The sequence below is a fragment of the Macrobrachium rosenbergii genome, chromosome 42, assembly GCF_040412425.1.
Source record: "Macrobrachium rosenbergii isolate ZJJX-2024 chromosome 42, ASM4041242v1, whole genome shotgun sequence".
NCBI classification, from domain to species: Eukaryota; Metazoa; Arthropoda; class Malacostraca; order Decapoda; family Palaemonidae; genus Macrobrachium; species Macrobrachium rosenbergii.
The window spans coordinates 48,936,347-48,953,846 of record NC_089782.1 but is presented as its reverse complement, the minus strand read 5'-3'; positions in this window follow the sequence as shown (position 1 = coordinate 48,953,846).

Below are 17,500 nucleotides of genomic sequence, written 5' to 3'. Positions count from 1 at the left end.
AAGTTACAGTTCGTAGGATTATGGTTGTTACTGAAACGTTTTGCTTCATACAGCATTATTATTATTACTATAATCTATAATCGATTTTTTAAAAAATGATGCCACTGAGAACCCAGTACCTTCAAATTCTTGGTAAAACGATAATCAAATCAGACAAGATTACACGCTCCCGATTGTGCTTAATACCATTATTCCGCAATTGAGTGAATTATGATAATGGCATTAAGCATTTATATTTGATCATGTGAGGACACGAACTTTAATAACGATTTTTCTTGAAGGTTATTAACATTGAATACCCGGAGATTAATTTCAACGATTCGTCTCCTTAATTGCATTGCTTTTGGTCAATTTAACATCGACCAATTCGCTGTGGCGGTGGAAAACTGAAGCCAATTAAATTCACGGTTATGTTAAGAGCTTTATAATGAAAAAGCAATTTATGTAAAAGCAGTCATATTTCATCCCCTAATGAATAAAATTCAATTACTTCGCGGTGACAAATTCTGTGTTGAGGTATGTCATTGGGACAAATTTCAGACCGGAAATGAAATCATATGAATCGGTCGGTAATTTCGGCAAAATTGGACTTTGGGTTTCGTGTTGAACGGGGATAATTCACTGGTGGCAAATTCAAATAATCTCGTTCGTTCGTGAACTCACGAACGAATGCGTATGACGCATTCTCCGCTTGAGGTTGATCCAGTGTGCTCCTGATTTTGTTATATAGCTATTATTATTATTATTATTATTATTATTATTATTATTATTATTATTATTATTATTATAAGACATGCAACTCACATTAACCTCTAACTCAGTTTTATTATTATTATTATTATTATTATTATTATTATTATTATTATTTATATTATTATTATCATTGATAACATAAGTACATACAAACATAAAATACAAAAACAAAACAAAGATGAGGAGGGAATAAGAAATATAATGAATGGACAAATTATATCGACAAAATCAAAACATCCGAAAGTAAATAACGTCACAGAATGCACTGCGGCTGACTCATCAAATCACTGTTGCATTATGCATAATTCATAGTTGTTTGTGCATTTAAATGCCATGTTTTTCGTGATAATTGAAAACTTGTTTCCATTCTTTTATTGGCATGACAAATTCATGTATTAAAACTAAAACGATATTGCCGAAATTATGGAAAAATAAATGAAATAAAACTAAAAATTCGGTTACCACTGGTAAGATAAGAATGTGGAAAAACGTGGCTGATATTGAAATATTTGCTCAAAATAAGAAGGAGTCCATCAAATTATACGTCTTGGAAAAGCAAATGAATTATCTGTTCGTTAATTTACCTTTGTCTTTAACGCCTAGATCATAGAATAATTACGAATTTTTCCTAATGCAAAATGAAAAATTATTTATGTCAGTCTAATTAGTGGCTACGTTTCACAGATGAACTTTTCCAGGAAAATTTTCAAAGACGTTATGTGCAGATATGCTTTATCATATAACATTTGAAATGTCTTCTACTAGTGAAGCTGTGGTAGCGGTATTTGAACACTCTTAGGAATATGATGTTTTCAAGAAAATTCTATATATAAACACTTGTCTATATGACTGTGAAAATGACCTGGCAATCTCAGATAAACAGTTTAACTAATTCCATAATTTTACTGACTGGCAGGGTTAAATAAAATCTGGTTAATTCTTTTTTGAGATATTATAATACTTATTCATTTGGTAATTTGGTAAATAAAGATCACACATCAAAATTGAGTGTGTTTGTGTGTTTCCGTATGCATTTGCGCACATTTGTTTTTGATAATTGCAATAGATGAACTAATATCCTTTTCATTTATAGATATTTACAATTAACTGGTTATAAATATCTTAAGACGAGGTGACAAAAGTCTCGAAATAAGGTACATAGCGGTCACAATGCTACAACTTCCTGTCCAGAAGAAAATATAAAAATACAAAAACTCTTCCTTTTCATAATGTCTACCCCAGATGCAATTTCCGGCTTGGGTTCCACGCACAACAGAGTGGCTCGTTCATCCCGTATAAAGAGATTGAATCCATTCGAATAAATTCCGACACGTAACCGGAATAAATTCGAGTACAATTAACCCGATGGGCGAAGCTGTTGATAAATGTCCCTCGTCCGAATCCGTGTTATGGCAGCAAATAACCAAGGGAATAGCCCTCGTCACTCACTCCTTTGGTTGCTTCCCTCTCTGGTGGGCCTCTCAGGTCTCGCTGTGGCCCACTGACGCTCTCGCAAACTCTTCCCAAGCTATTTGCTTGTCCAAAAAGGGAAAATTCTTAGAACTGACTCGTTTGCTAATTTTGGGGCTTTTCAGGTCACATTGTTACCCCAGCCTCTGTTTTTTTTTTCAAGCTTGTCGTAAAGCTCTATATACGTTCACTTTTGTGTTGAGGGTAATTGCCCATTGACTGTGACAGTAATATGAAGATTAGTGGAGCATGCTGGCCAAGGTGATTTAGTAATTTTTGGTAGTCCCCATTTCCAATACTTTAGATATCCATCTTTCTAATATTTCTAAAGCTTACGTTATTACTTATCATTTGGAAGACACTGGATATTAAGAGAATATACATATACATACACACACACACACACACACACACACACACACACACACATATATATATATATATATATATATATATATATATATATATATATATATTTATATATATAAAATACACAACACATACCCTCATACAGAATTACACACACACACATGTGTGTGTGTGTGGTCTATGGGTTTTTATTCGCGTTTTTTTTGTACCCGTATTCCAGTACACAAATAATTTACAATAAGCAATTTTTTTTTTAAATTGCCGGCGTATGTGAATACCACAAATAGTTTTTGAATACCTATCCCCTGAGACATATAAACTTGGAGATCGAAGTGTAAACGTAGGCACGTACTGGAGGTACTTGGCAGTATCTAAATAAGCGAATATTTTTAGGATATGTTATGGATAGATTCACCTCTACGGAGTAAGGATTACCCTGATGAGGTATAGCATTATGATGGTATGCACTTTTCATGGAATACTAATGGCTTACATTTATTATCTCTCTCTCTCTCTCTCTCTCTCTCTCTCTCTCTCTCTCTCTCTCTCTCTCTCACGGACTACTACCTATAACATTCGACTATCAACTTGGTACTTGGGAATCGAACACTGGTCGTTCAATTGCCGGAGCAAGAATGGATCCAGACAGCGGAAGAATCTAAATATAAGTAAGATAATAAACCCAATCAGATAGCCAGAAGACACATGGATGTGCAAACGAGAGAGAAGAGAGAGAGAGAACTGAATCAGAAAGAAGAAGAAAGAAGAGAGAGAGAGAGAGAGAGAGAGAGGAATAGTGAGTTTAATTAAGCGTTATCTGCTACCTGTCAAAACCGTGGACACTGGGCGGAAATTCAGTCATAACAAATGGTAAGCTGACCACAACAGTGCCGTCTCTCTCTCTCTCGAATACTTGCCTGCTTACCTTTCTGAATCCCGCAGTATCACATTACGATTTATGTTATGCAGTGAAGATTTATTCGAGGAGGAGGAGGAGGAGGAGGAGGAGGAGGAGAGAGAGAGAGAGAGAGAGAGAGAGAGAGAGAGAGAGAGAGAGAGAGATAGGGGTCGGGTTTAAAGAGGGGTATATCATTAATTCCGTGAGAAATGGTGTCAGAGAGAGAGAGAGAGAGAGAGAGAGAGAGAGAGAGAGAGAGAACCTGGGAGGGAGAGAGAATCATACAGACAGACAGCAAGACAGACAGGCGGAAGCTGGATTTCAAGTCAAATGCGTTATTAGTGCCATATGAAATGATAACATACAAAGAGAGAGAGAGAGAGAGAGAGAGAGAGAGAGAGAGAGAGAGAGAGAGAGAGATGGACAAGACAGACAGGCAAATGGCTGAAGTGGATTTCAAATGATGAAATTTATTATTAGTGCCATATGAAGTGATATCATATAAAGAGAGAGAGAGAGAGAGAGAGAGAGAGAGAGAGAGAGAGAAGACGGCAAGACAGACAGGCGGAAGCTGGATTTCAGATGAAATTTATTATTAGTGCCATATGAAGTGATATCATATAAAGAGAGAGAGAGAGAGAGAGAGAGAGAGAGGGAGAGAGAGAGGAGAGACAGACAGACAGACAAGACAGAGGCGGAAGCCAGATTTCAAGTGAAATTTATTATTAGTGCCATGTGAAATGCTATCACAGTGAGAGAGAGAGAGAGAGTTAATATTCAGAAGAAATTTCCTTCAACTTTGCTACTTACTAATTCGTTTCGTTATAAAAAAAAATCCTAAATGCGTTTTCTCTAACAAACATTCACCAATGAATCTCATCATCTGTCTAGACATATTACAATCCCTCATTAGTGAGCTATTGAAGCTGTACCGTACTGCAAAGCATATTTATCTAATAATACCCTGAATATATATGATATATAATAGGCAATGTATACTTTCACTAATTTGACATTCACATGGAACACCCTTTCGCGAATATCACACCTAGATGATATACACTTTCACTAGTTTAGAATGCCTTTGATACCCACTTCCAATAACTTCATACCCAGATCAAATGCAGTTTCAGTCATTTCATTCCAGATGATACGTGCTTTCACCAGATTATACACACTTTCACTACTTTCATATGCAAATGATACGAACCTTCTGTAATTTAATTTCCGGATGGTAGATGGTAGACTCATCAGGGGGTTACCGCTTACAGTGCGGATTGTGCAGATCAGAGTTTCCCAGACTTTTTCAGGCTGGCGCCCCCTAGGCTTCCAGGTAGATTCCTAGCGCCCCCGCTCCCCCTGATACACACATGCGAGCAATTTTTTTTTTTTTTGCTTCAAATTGAAAACAACACAATTCTAATGTTACTTTTATTATCCATAAAATGCATACGTGTTCCTTTACCTATGGCTTAGTGTTTATGATGTATTTTGTTATTGAGATTTTGTAAAGAAAGAAAAAAAGCAAGTTATTTATTGCTTAAAATTAAATGCTCTTGATGCCACCCCGTCGCCCCCAACCGCCCCATTTTGCCTCACTGAAGATTCTTCGCAGCCTTCGTTCGGAGTCAAGTTGCATTGCTATCCGTTTGTTCTTCGGTGCTTCCTGCTTGCTATCCAAGTGCATTTTCAAGAAGATGCTGTGTCATCATTGAGGGAAAATCCATTTCGTGCAGCTGTTCGTTTTTAGAGCTCTGTAATTTCTATGAAATTTTACAATGATTATAACAGAACGATTGCATATCAGATAAAGCCTCATCAAGTTATATGGTTTAGGGATATCTTATCTATTGATCATCTCTAAGTGTAAAAAAGTTTATCCCTGTACAGTATGTAATAGGACTGCGTTATTCAAATTTCTGTTGCTATAGCCGCCCATTTAGTGTCGAATTAGGTCGAACAAGCTTTTTCCAGCTTCTAGGCACTCAAAAAACTCACTCATATATAATTTGTCATAATGTAAAGAACTATAGCTCTCATCACACACCCAGATCAGTCGACCGTCACAGAACCAAATACGACATATAATGGAATTTTGCTTCATAAGCAGCTCCAATTTACTTTCATCCTAATGACCAGATCGCGCTTTGCAGACCCGGCTTAAAATTTGTCCTCCTACCTTTAATCAGAGCGATTGAATTTCATTCATTACACCCGGGACGTAACTGAATTTGCATAAATTGTTATTCATTACATGGGGCACGACATTAGCATGAGTCTAATCGAAACTAATTTACCACCTTCACATCGGAGTTCCACATGCGTCGGACAGGCGGCCCGAGATGTACTTTATAAGAATGGCTACTGAATGTTCGGTCTGGTGGGTGCCTGATTTTCGTCCTTTGTAAATATCTTTGTCTAATCATACAAATCCTATCTCTTGTCTTATGCATTAGATATGAGCTGCAGAGTTTTAGATATTTTCTAGAGATAATTAATTTTATGAAATTTAAGCTGTCCAGCCAAGCACTGGGGCACTTTTGGCCTTCCGGCGCTTAAGACAGTAAATAAGGGCGTTGGAGAGGTTACACAACAAGATAATGAGATACAGTAAAAAAAGGAGAGGTACAAACAGCGAAGGGGGGAACTGGGACAAAACCCCACAGTTGCATTAAGACGTAATGGTTAGAAACGCTGGACAGCTAGGTTGTGGGTACAGCCAGATGCCGTAGGAACGCTGCAAACTCCCTTTGGTAATACCTGCAGTGTACCTCATGAGGTACACTGACGGCATTACCCACCTACAGGGTTAAAACAGTCACCGTCAGCATCAGCTAAACTACATTTTATGAGATGAAATATGTCTAAGATTTACCATCCAGTTGATAAGATATGGCCCATAGACCTCGACCTAATTCGACAATAAATGGGCGGCTATAGCAACGGGGATTTGAATAACGCAATCCTATTACATAAAGGGATAAAGTCTATTTTAAGACAAAGATAATCAATAGATAAGATATCCCTGAAGCATCTGACTTGATGAGGTTTTATCTGATATGCATTCATTTTGTTATGAGCATTGTAAAATCTTATAGAAATTATAGAGCTTTTTAGAAATGAAAAGTTGAATGAAATAACGTTAAGATTAATAAAACTAAGGAAACGTCTATGTATAGATCTGATTACCTCAGTGTACAGTGTTCACGAACTCATTCAGTCAAGTGAATGTCAGACATCATTGAAACACATTGCATATTGCCTCACACTCGTGTAGGCTCTGATTTAATTTTTTTTATTTGTATTTCGTTTTACGTTCAACGCTCCACTGTGTAAGAAGTTCCATATGGAAGTTGAACCTAGGATTATCGTCTATAAATTGTTTCAGGGAATTCAATCTGAACCATATTAAAATGAGTAATCTTCAATCAGCCGCTATAAATTGTGGATATGTGTGTTATGAAGAGTGTTCCATTTAACCCTGAAAAAAATTTACTCAGACAACTCTGCCGATATCTGTTATTTATTCATTTACTTGTACATTGCATCTGCCTATCATTTCTTCATTTTTACTCATAAATTCCATCTGTAATTAATGTTAGTTTTACCCTCTCTTAGCTTAATGATTCTTGCTTTTCATTCGACATTTCTATTTAGTGGAAAATGATGAGGCAATTAATTGTCGCTTCTGATTGTTCATTAAAATGTGGAGAGCTTTATAGATGATAGCAGAATGATTGTCTTGAAACACAAGGGAAAAGACATATGACACTGCAATATCATCGGCTCTGTTGAACCGACGGATAATGAACACCACAAAATATATCAAAAGTCTTCATGTACGAGGGGTTGAGGAGATAGTCTGTAACAAAGCAATTATTAAGTTTGCAGGAGTGATGTGACTTGATAAAATCTTAAAAAAATTTTTTATAGCCTGTTTCTGTTCTAATGAATAGAAATTATCCTTTTCTTGAATGTAAACAGACGGATTTTTATCAGTAACAATAATAGTTCAATCACACTGGATAAAGACAAACCCCATTTTTGTTTCGGTTTTGATTTTGTGACTAAATTACGTATATAATCGATATGACATTAAGATAATTAATTAGTTAAAATCCTTAGCTTCCTGGAGGCACTAATTCTCATTTTTAAGGGGTGCTACTTGGCGAAAGGGCTTACAGAAAGCCTAGGACTTTGATTATCCATGTTTTTGTGAAACATCTGGTGTATGTAATTTGTTAATTAGGTACGTCAAAAAGAAAATGAATGTATTGCTTCTCTTTATCCATTCTGAAAACAAGGACACTGCCGTTAGTGTATTTCAATAACAACAACAACAACAACAATAATAATAATAATAATAATGATAATAATAATAATAATAATAATAATAATAATATTAATAATAATAATAATATGAATTAAAGTAATTTCAATAGCAGAAAACTACGTATATTAGATTAACAATCATAGCTCAAGAGTTATATGTCAAACTATGTCAAAACATAGGGCCCTGGAACATCCAAAGGCCGGGAATAGGACTAGCAGATTCATCCCAAAAATTATTTGTAGAAACCCGGAATGGTACCACCTTGATGAGAAAAAATGCCTTTTCTGATAATAAAGATTATAAAGAAGAATATAACTCCAAATATGGCGATGTCAATAAATGAATGAATAAATAGTTAAAAGTAAATGAACACGAAAAATAAATAAATAAAAAATATATGAATAATTTAATTAAATAAAATAATATAAAAATAAATTAGTTAAATAATAACAAATACACATATAAATAAAGAAATAAATGAATAATTATTACATGAATTAGAATTAAATAGATAAGAAAATTTAAATAAATAAATAGATTAAAACAAATTAGTTAAATAATAACAAATACACAAATAAATAATGAAATAAATGAATAACTATTGCATAAATTAGAATTAAATAGATAAGAAAATTTAAATAAATAGATAGATTACATAAACAAACAAATAAGTGATAAATAAATGAATAAATAAATAAATAAATAAATAAAAGGAAATGAGCAGTTCGAGCATCCGGAATATCATTGTCATATTGCAGCTCATTCCATTTCGCCGGACGCAAAACTCGGGGCTTCCGAATTCCACCCTTTTGTTAACTCTGGCATCTAACTTTATATATTACTTTTCTCCCCGATTCGTACATGCAAATAAATCCCCTCACATTGCGTTTCAGCTCCAACTTTCCCCCTCGCTACTTTCCCCTCATCATGTGAGGGGAAAAGCGCCGGTCGCTCCGAAACTTTGTGTCCGTCGCTGCATTTCATTTGACATTATTGTCATTGTTATTATTATTATTATTCTGTATTCATAGTTATAATTACTATTATCATAGCTTGTAGGAGCCATGTTGTTTGATTTCGGATTATTATTATTATTATTGAATATTATTGCTGCTTCAGCTGCATTTATTTTGTAAAGACTTTTCTATTTTCCTTATTGCAGACTTCTCTTCAGTGGAGGTGCGTGCTAACAGCTCGCCTATATTTGTCATTTCATGGGGAAAAATTCAAAATCTGGATTCTGCTTCTTTATATATTCTATACAGTTGGTTCTATACAATTGTTGCCGCGACGCGTTTTCGACGAACTCTTCTGTCATTCTCCAGCGGGAGCTAGTAGAGGACTGGCAGATTGCATAGGTCCTTCTGAATTTATACACGGGCTTCAGCGGGGGTCATGGATGGCGAATTCTGATTGGTTGCAGTCAGCGAACTTCAAGCCAAATTTCTGCGGCGAAGCTCGATCCTGACAGATCTTCGCAACCTGGGAATGTCATTCATTCCAGCGTTCCCCATTCCTGCCGTTGCGTGATGTCATGCCGGCTGACATCATCGGTAGTTTGGCTGCTATTGGGCTGTCCAATAGCAAAATCGATGATGTCACCATCCATTCACGCAACGGCAGGGTTTGAACGCTGAAATGAATGACATTCCCATCGCCCAATAGCAGCCAAACTACCGATGATGTCAGCCGGCATGACATCACGCAACGGCAGGCCAATGGGAACGCTGGAATGAATGACATTCCCAGGTTGCGAAGATCTGTCAGGATCGAGCTTCGCCGCAGAAATTTGGCTTGAAGTTCGCTGACTGCAACCAATCAGAATTCGCCATCCATGACCCCCGCTGAAGCCCGTGTATAAATTCAGAAGGACCTATGCAATCTGCCAGTCCTCTACTAGCTCCCGCTGGAGAATGACAGAAGAGTCTGTCGAAACGCGTCCCGGCAACAATTGTATAGAACCAACTGTATAGAATATATAAAGAAGCAGAATCCAGATTTTGACTTTTCCCCCATGAAATGACAAATATAGGCGAGCTGTTAGCACGCACCTCCACTGAAGAGAAGTCCGCAATAAGGAAAATAGAAAAAGTCTTCTACAAAATAAATGCAGCTGAAGCAGCAATAATATTCAATAGAACCTGTTTAAAAGAGGGTCTGCTGCCAAATTATATTATTATTATTATTATTATTATACTGGCCAAAATCTGGCAATCTAAATGAAAGTCCGGTTTAATGGAAATAGACGAAAACTTAACTTTTAATAACTATAAACCTGAAATGTGTGCTCTGAAAGTTTTTGATGATGCGGGTCACGTGACATAGCGTCCATGTTGGCTTTTGATAAAAATGTTCAAAGTTAGAGCTCCTCAGAATTACTCCTGGATATTTCGTCATTTCTGTACGTGTTGTCTACATATACCACCAAAGGAGAACCGTAAATTTTACGTCAATTTCTTTGCAATTTAGGATCTTTCTGTCAGGTCTATTGAGACACGGGCCTCAAAATTTATACAGGTATCTATAATTTTGAGATTATCTATTTTATAGCATAAGTGAAGCCTTTAGTATATGTGGCAGCACTAATCGGGAATGACGTCAGAAGCACATTGTATGAATGCTGTGTTAGATATTAATGAAAACCTACGAAAATCTTCATCACGCCGGATTATAGAAAATTGTCATATTTTGCATGAGTCATCTGCATGCGCTGGCCAATGAAAACTTAATTTAGTGTCACTTAATATGCAAATTAGACTGTGGCGACCATGCCAGTATGTTCATGAATCAAATTTAGCAAATGTTTGTATGACTTCGAGAGTAATGGAAAGAATTCATTCAACTTTTATTTGGGTTACATTAACTTATGAAAAGCATATCATCCAGTTACGTGTGCGCCTTTAGAATTTCCACGAGACTTGGTCGCATGTAATATATATATATATATATATATATATATATATATATATATAATATATATATATGTGTGTGTGTGTGTGTGTGTATACACATATGTACGTTATATGTGTATGTATACATATATACATGTATATACATACATACACACACACACACACACACACACATATATATATATATATATATATTGTTATGAACCACTTTTGGTTCAGCAGGTTCTTAAATACAGACAAAGTTACGGGACTGGAATGACTGGCAGAAATTGAGGCAGACAAAGGAGGAAGGAGCTGAACGAAACAAAAAAAATACCTTAAAGTAATTTATTACAACAAAGTTATATACATTATATACAAATGAGTCAGGTTCAGTGAAGTTACACTTTAATGAACAATTCAATAAACATTCAAATTCAAAATAAACAAAATCGAGTCAGTGCAACGTACAACATAAACATACATATTGTAATTAAACTTCAAATACGAGCAAAACAATAACACTTTAGCAGGAAAATACAATCCAATTAATTAAACTTTAAATAAACATTTAAGCAGCATAAATAAACACAGGCAGCAAAACAAAAAAAAACAACAATACAAGCAGCATAATACTGATAAATAAACGGCATAATAAATACATAAGCAGCGGTCTTCAATAACTACATTACAGCCATTAAAACATGTAAACAAAAGTGACATCAATAATAATATTCAAAAACTCGTCTAAAAAAAGATGCAGTACTAACAAACAATTACACATAATAAAGAGAACTTCGTCTCAAAAAACATACCTTGCCCCAAATCGGGCAAACACAGAAAGACAACCCCAGAAGAGTTGTCGAGACAGTCACAACTGTCTACAAGGACGAAATCAAACAGACGAACTCGTCGTGCCACCAAGACAGCCTCTGGCTGCCGAACAGGAACCAATCCACACACTGGATGACCACGGCCGAGTCGTCAAGGCAGTCACATGCTGCCGAACGGAACCAATCCCCACATTGAATGACCACGGTCAAACATCGAAATACCCTCAGCTGCCCTCAGGGATGAAGTCACGCAGACAAGGAGATCCTTCACCTCCTGTCGAAGCCAACAGGTAAGCAATACCTGATGCCCATCAAACTGACTGCCTGCTGCTCTGCTGCCGAGATACTGACTCGTTGCTATGCTAAACCTGACTGCCACTGTCAGAGACAACGCGACAGACGTCAACTTTCCTTCAAAGAAAAATAAAAAAAAAGTAAAAGAGGCAACAACCCACAAAGGGAACAATCGGCAAACGATTGTCCCAACAGAAGTACTAAACCTCACACCTCCTTACCTAACAGAAAAAAAAATAAATTTTTTTTTTTACACTTCACACACACTCTCTCTCTCTCGCTCTCTCTCCTCCAGTGCCGTCACAACCCTAGATAAAACAGAACCGATCCTGAAACACGGTCGCCAAATGTTATGAACCACTTTTAAAAAGCAGGTTCTTAAATACAGACAAATTACGGGACTGGAATGACTAAAGAAATTGAGGCAGACAAAGGAGGAAGGAGCTGAACGAAAAATAAAAAAAAATACCTTAAAGTAATTTATTACAACAAAGTTATATACATTATATACAAATGAGTCAGGTTCAGTGAAGTTACACTTTAATGAACAATTCAATAAACATTCAAATTCAAAATAAACAAAATCGAGTCAATAAAAACGTACAACATACAACATACATATTGTAATTAAAAAACTTCAAATACGAGCAAAACAATAACACTTTAGCAGGAAAATACAATCCAATTAATTAAACTTTAAATAAACATTTAAGCAGCATAAATAAAACACAGGCAGCAAAACAAAAAAAACAACAATAAGCAGCATAATACTGATAAATAAACGGCATAATAAAAATACATAAATAAATCTTCAATAACTACATTACAGCCATTAAAACATAAAACAAAAAAGTGACATCAATAATAATATTCAAAACTCGTCTAAAAAGATGCAATTACTAACAAACAATTACACATAATAAAGAAATAAATTCGTCTCAAAAAATATACCTTGCCCCAAATCGGGCTAAATAAGAAAGACAACCCCAGAAGAGTTGTCGAGACAGTCACAACTGTCTACAAGGACGAAATCAAACAGACGAACTCGTCCCGTGCCACCAAGACAGCCTCTGGCTGCCGAACAGGAACCAATCCACACTGGATGACCACGGCCGAGTCGTCGAGGCAGTCACATGCTGCCGAACGGGAACCAATCCCATTTGAATGACCACGGTCAGTCATCGAAATACCCTCAGCTGCCCTCCAGGGATGAAGTCACGCAGACAAGGAGATCCTTCACCTCCTGTCAGCCAACAGGTAAGCAATGCCTGATGCCCATCCAAACTGACTGCCTGCTGCTCTGCCGCCGAGATACTGACTCGTTGCTGCTATGAACCTGTCTGCCACTGTCAGAGACAACACGACAGACGTCAACTTTCCTTCAAAGAAAAATAAAAAGTAAGGAGGCAACAACCCACCAAGGGAACAATCGGCAAACGATTGTCCCAACAGAAATAAATAACACTCACAATATATATATATATATATATATATATATATATATATATATATATATATAAATATATATATATATATATATATATATGTATATATACACTGATACACAAACAAAGTCAGCTCGATTGAGTGTGGATCAGAGATTTAATCAGAATCTAGACAATTTTTATGCTTTTGTTGTTCTTATTGCCACTGAGTTACAAAGAAATACAAACGTCTTTTAGTTTAAAAGAAATTGTAATTTAATACTGCAGAGGATTTGGGTAAATATGCTAATTTCTTATCTCTGTCCCGTAGAAAAATAAATATAATTGGCTTTGTTTGGTTGGGTACCTATTGAATTGATACCAAGATTTTTTTTTTTTGTTTTTTTATCATGCATACAAGATCAAACGGTTTAAAATATTAGGATGCCAATAAATAAAATTATATTTTCTATTTGCCTTGAAAATACCGTATCTTCATATTTCAGTAAAGAAAAGAGAGTATCAACCTACAAATTATAAAACTGTAATGTGGCTTACGAAACCCCAAAAATAATTGAAACGGCAAACCAGTAGATCGTACTGGAATTGAGCCTTCAAATACCTATCCATTATATTCAACTAATAAGAAAACTACTCGGTACCCAATGCAAAGGAAGGCTAAGCTTACAAGAATCAATAGCGTCTACAAAGACCAAGAACCCAACTTCTTAGAAGGCAGGAAAGTTCCGCCATAGAAACTCGTTGCCCAAAGTCAAATAGTTGAGACGACTTCTGAAAATAGCCCAAGGGGGCCTTTGGGAAGTTGATGTAGACTTCAGAAGCCGATGAAGGAAAAAAAAAAACGGACGAAACAATTAGAAAAGATCCAAGTAAAAACAGTGCAGTATTTGTGCGGTGTCTTTGTTAACAATTATTGTGTCCTTTGTGACAAGAGTAGAGTCGACTTAGTATTTTTTTTTTATTATTCAACTTCGATACTCTTTTTACACTGAAACTTTTTTCCCATTCTATATGGAAATGGGTTAGAATACAGTACTTGCTCGAAGAGAAAAGGATTTTTATTTTTAGTGGTCGGTATATAAGAATTTATCTTCTAGTAACATGGTTATATATTTAGTTAATTTTTTTTCTTGTGAATTTATGAGTAGGACAGGTAATTTATGACTGAGTATATACATACATATATATATGTATGTGTATGTATATATATATATATATATATATATATATATATATATATATATATATATATATATATATATATATATATATATATATATATATATATAAATAATAATAATAATTTTTACTATTAATAAGGAAAAAGTCTAAAATAATAAAGATTTAGTAAAATTTTCTTCATGTTTTTATACATCAACAACTCCATATGTTTTTGGGTGACGAAAAGTACCATTATTTTTCATGTAGTTATTCACAAAGATATTTGTTTGATGGTATCATGTGAAGAATACTTGTCTTTGTCAGTTTACTTTTGGGTGTATTTTCAAAATAATAATAATAATAATAATAATAATAATAGTGCTTACATTGCAACACAATATTCTACAAAACATAATAATATTAGCAATAAATAGAGAATAACTTCCACAACAAAACAGCACCTACAATCAACATCGACCACAGTAATATAATTAGTAGCAATACTTTTCCAACTTATTATTCCGTTATTCAAATATTCTTCCTTGGGGTGGCACGGGAGAAAGTCAGCTCGACGAAGCGAAACGAGCGGAAAACACCCCAGGTAGTCTTCACTGAGGAGAACGATTACGCATTTAATTAATGTATTGGCATCAGAGTACGACGGCATCGTTAGAGCCACTATAATTATATCCATAATAACGCTAATTAGACAAACCGAGAATATGTAATTAGAGCATGCTCAGCATTTCAGGTGCCCTAAAATTCGGGGCCTAATGAGCTAATGGTTCAAAATAATAAGAGATTCCTTAAAGGATAACAAGACTTTTTTTTTCTTTTTCACCCAAAGAGATGCAGGCGTTTGAAGATCCGTGTTCAAATGAATGTGAATTCCAAGGCTGCCTATTATTCTCTTGATAAGATTGAGTCATAAAGTCTTTTATACACAAGCAAATACGCGCACACACCTATATATACATATATATGTGTATATATATATACAAATATATATATGTTATACACACACACACACACACACACACACATATATATATATATATATATATATATATATGTTACAGTGAATCTGTATAATCAGGGAATATATATATTCTCTGATATCTTCAGGAATGTGCATAATGTCTGATTCACTCAGAGGATATGTATATTCCTGAAATGTTTAGTGAATATACATATTCTGATTATTCTTGGCCTTATTATTATACAGATTCCTTGAATCGTGTTTATGAAAGAACAATGAAATAAATAGCTGAAACGATAAACAAAGCCTTGTTTTCTACAAAATGAACTTGAATGTAAAAACAATGTAAACCCTTTGAACTAGCGAACCATGGTAGGGTCCATCTAATTACCACCTTCCAACCCTCGGTGCTATACCCCCAAGGTCATACGCCATCCTTCCTACTGTCAACACCATGGCAAATCAACCTGATGCGTGATTTAGAAGCACATTTCGGGAAGAATTATTATTCCAAAGAGTGAAGGAAAGAATCATCTTGCTTCCAAAGAACAGTATAATGAAATTATTTCAGAACTGACAGCAATTGACAAGTCAGGCAAAGACGCCTCATTACTACCTTCTGGAAGCAGTATGAGATCCCCAAGTGTGGTGATGTTCTCCAAGTTGATTAGAACGGACTGCCAATGAAGATCCTATCTATTTTGCTACATTGGAGGATACATTCGACATTATTGCGTGGCTCTATTGCAACTGGCCACGGAGGGCGCGATAAGATAGTAAAGGAATTATCTAAAAAGTATGTCAAACATTACCCATGATGCAATATCTATTTACAAATCACTGTGCATCGAATGTCAGCATAAACGTAAGCGACCAACAACCAAAGGGACTGTTGTTCGACCTATTCTGGACAAAGAACTTGGCTCCAGATCACAAGTTGACCTTGTAGACATGCAGGCGATGAAGCAAGGCAACTATAAGTGGATAATGGTCTACCAAGATCATCTTACAAAGTTCTGTGTATTGAGACCTCTCACATCAAAACGTGCTGCAGAAGTTGTGTATCCAGCTGTTGGATATTTTTCTTTTACTTGGTGCACCGGAAATTCTACAAAGTGACAACGGATCAGGAGTTTACTGCTTGTGTTATTACAGAACTTAAACTTCTTTGGCCAGATCTCGTAATGGTTCATGGAAAACCTAGACATCCTCAGAACCAGGGTCAGTTGAACGAGCAAACTGTGATATTAAGACCTTGTTGGTAGCCTGGTTGAGTATTAATAATACAACCAGACTGGACGTTTGATTGGTTTTAAAATTTGGAAAAATGCAGTTTCAAAAAACTCAGCTACCATTCTGGCATTAGAGTCACCATTTGCTGCATTGTTTGGATCCGATGCAAAAGTAGGACGGCTGACAACTTCAGCTCTTCCACATGATGTGATTCACCGTCTCAAAGTGAGGACGATTTGCTGGCAGTAATTACGGAAAAACAACTTCAGATGAACCACCTGCTGTCGAACCAGTTACTGCTAAACCACCTGCTGTCGAACCAGTTACTGCTGAACCACCTGCTGTCGAACCAGTTACTGCTGAACCACCTGCTGTCGAACAAGTCACTGCTGAACCACCTGCTGTCGAACAAGTCACTGCTGAACCACCTGCTGTCGAACAAGTCACTGCACTGGGAGTATTGTGCACGACTGTGATTAGAGGTTAGTCAGTAGGGTATCCTTATGGTCGAACGGATAACAAATTTCCCTCAATACACTGTATTTTTATGTTATTATGTGGATTGTAGTGAGTGTAATGTTTCTCTCTCTCTCTCTCTCTCTCTCTCTCTCTCTCTGCAGCTGTCGAACCACCTGCTGTCGAACAAGTTACTGCCGAACCATCTGCTGTCGAACCAGTTACTGCTGAACCACCTGCTGTCGAACCAACATCACCACTCTCCGTTCGTCAAAAGAATATTACCTCTCAGCGAAAACGTGCGTGCGAAGTTCATTTATATACAGTCTTATGCATAAAAGAGAAATACTCATTATATATACATATATATGTATAAACACATATA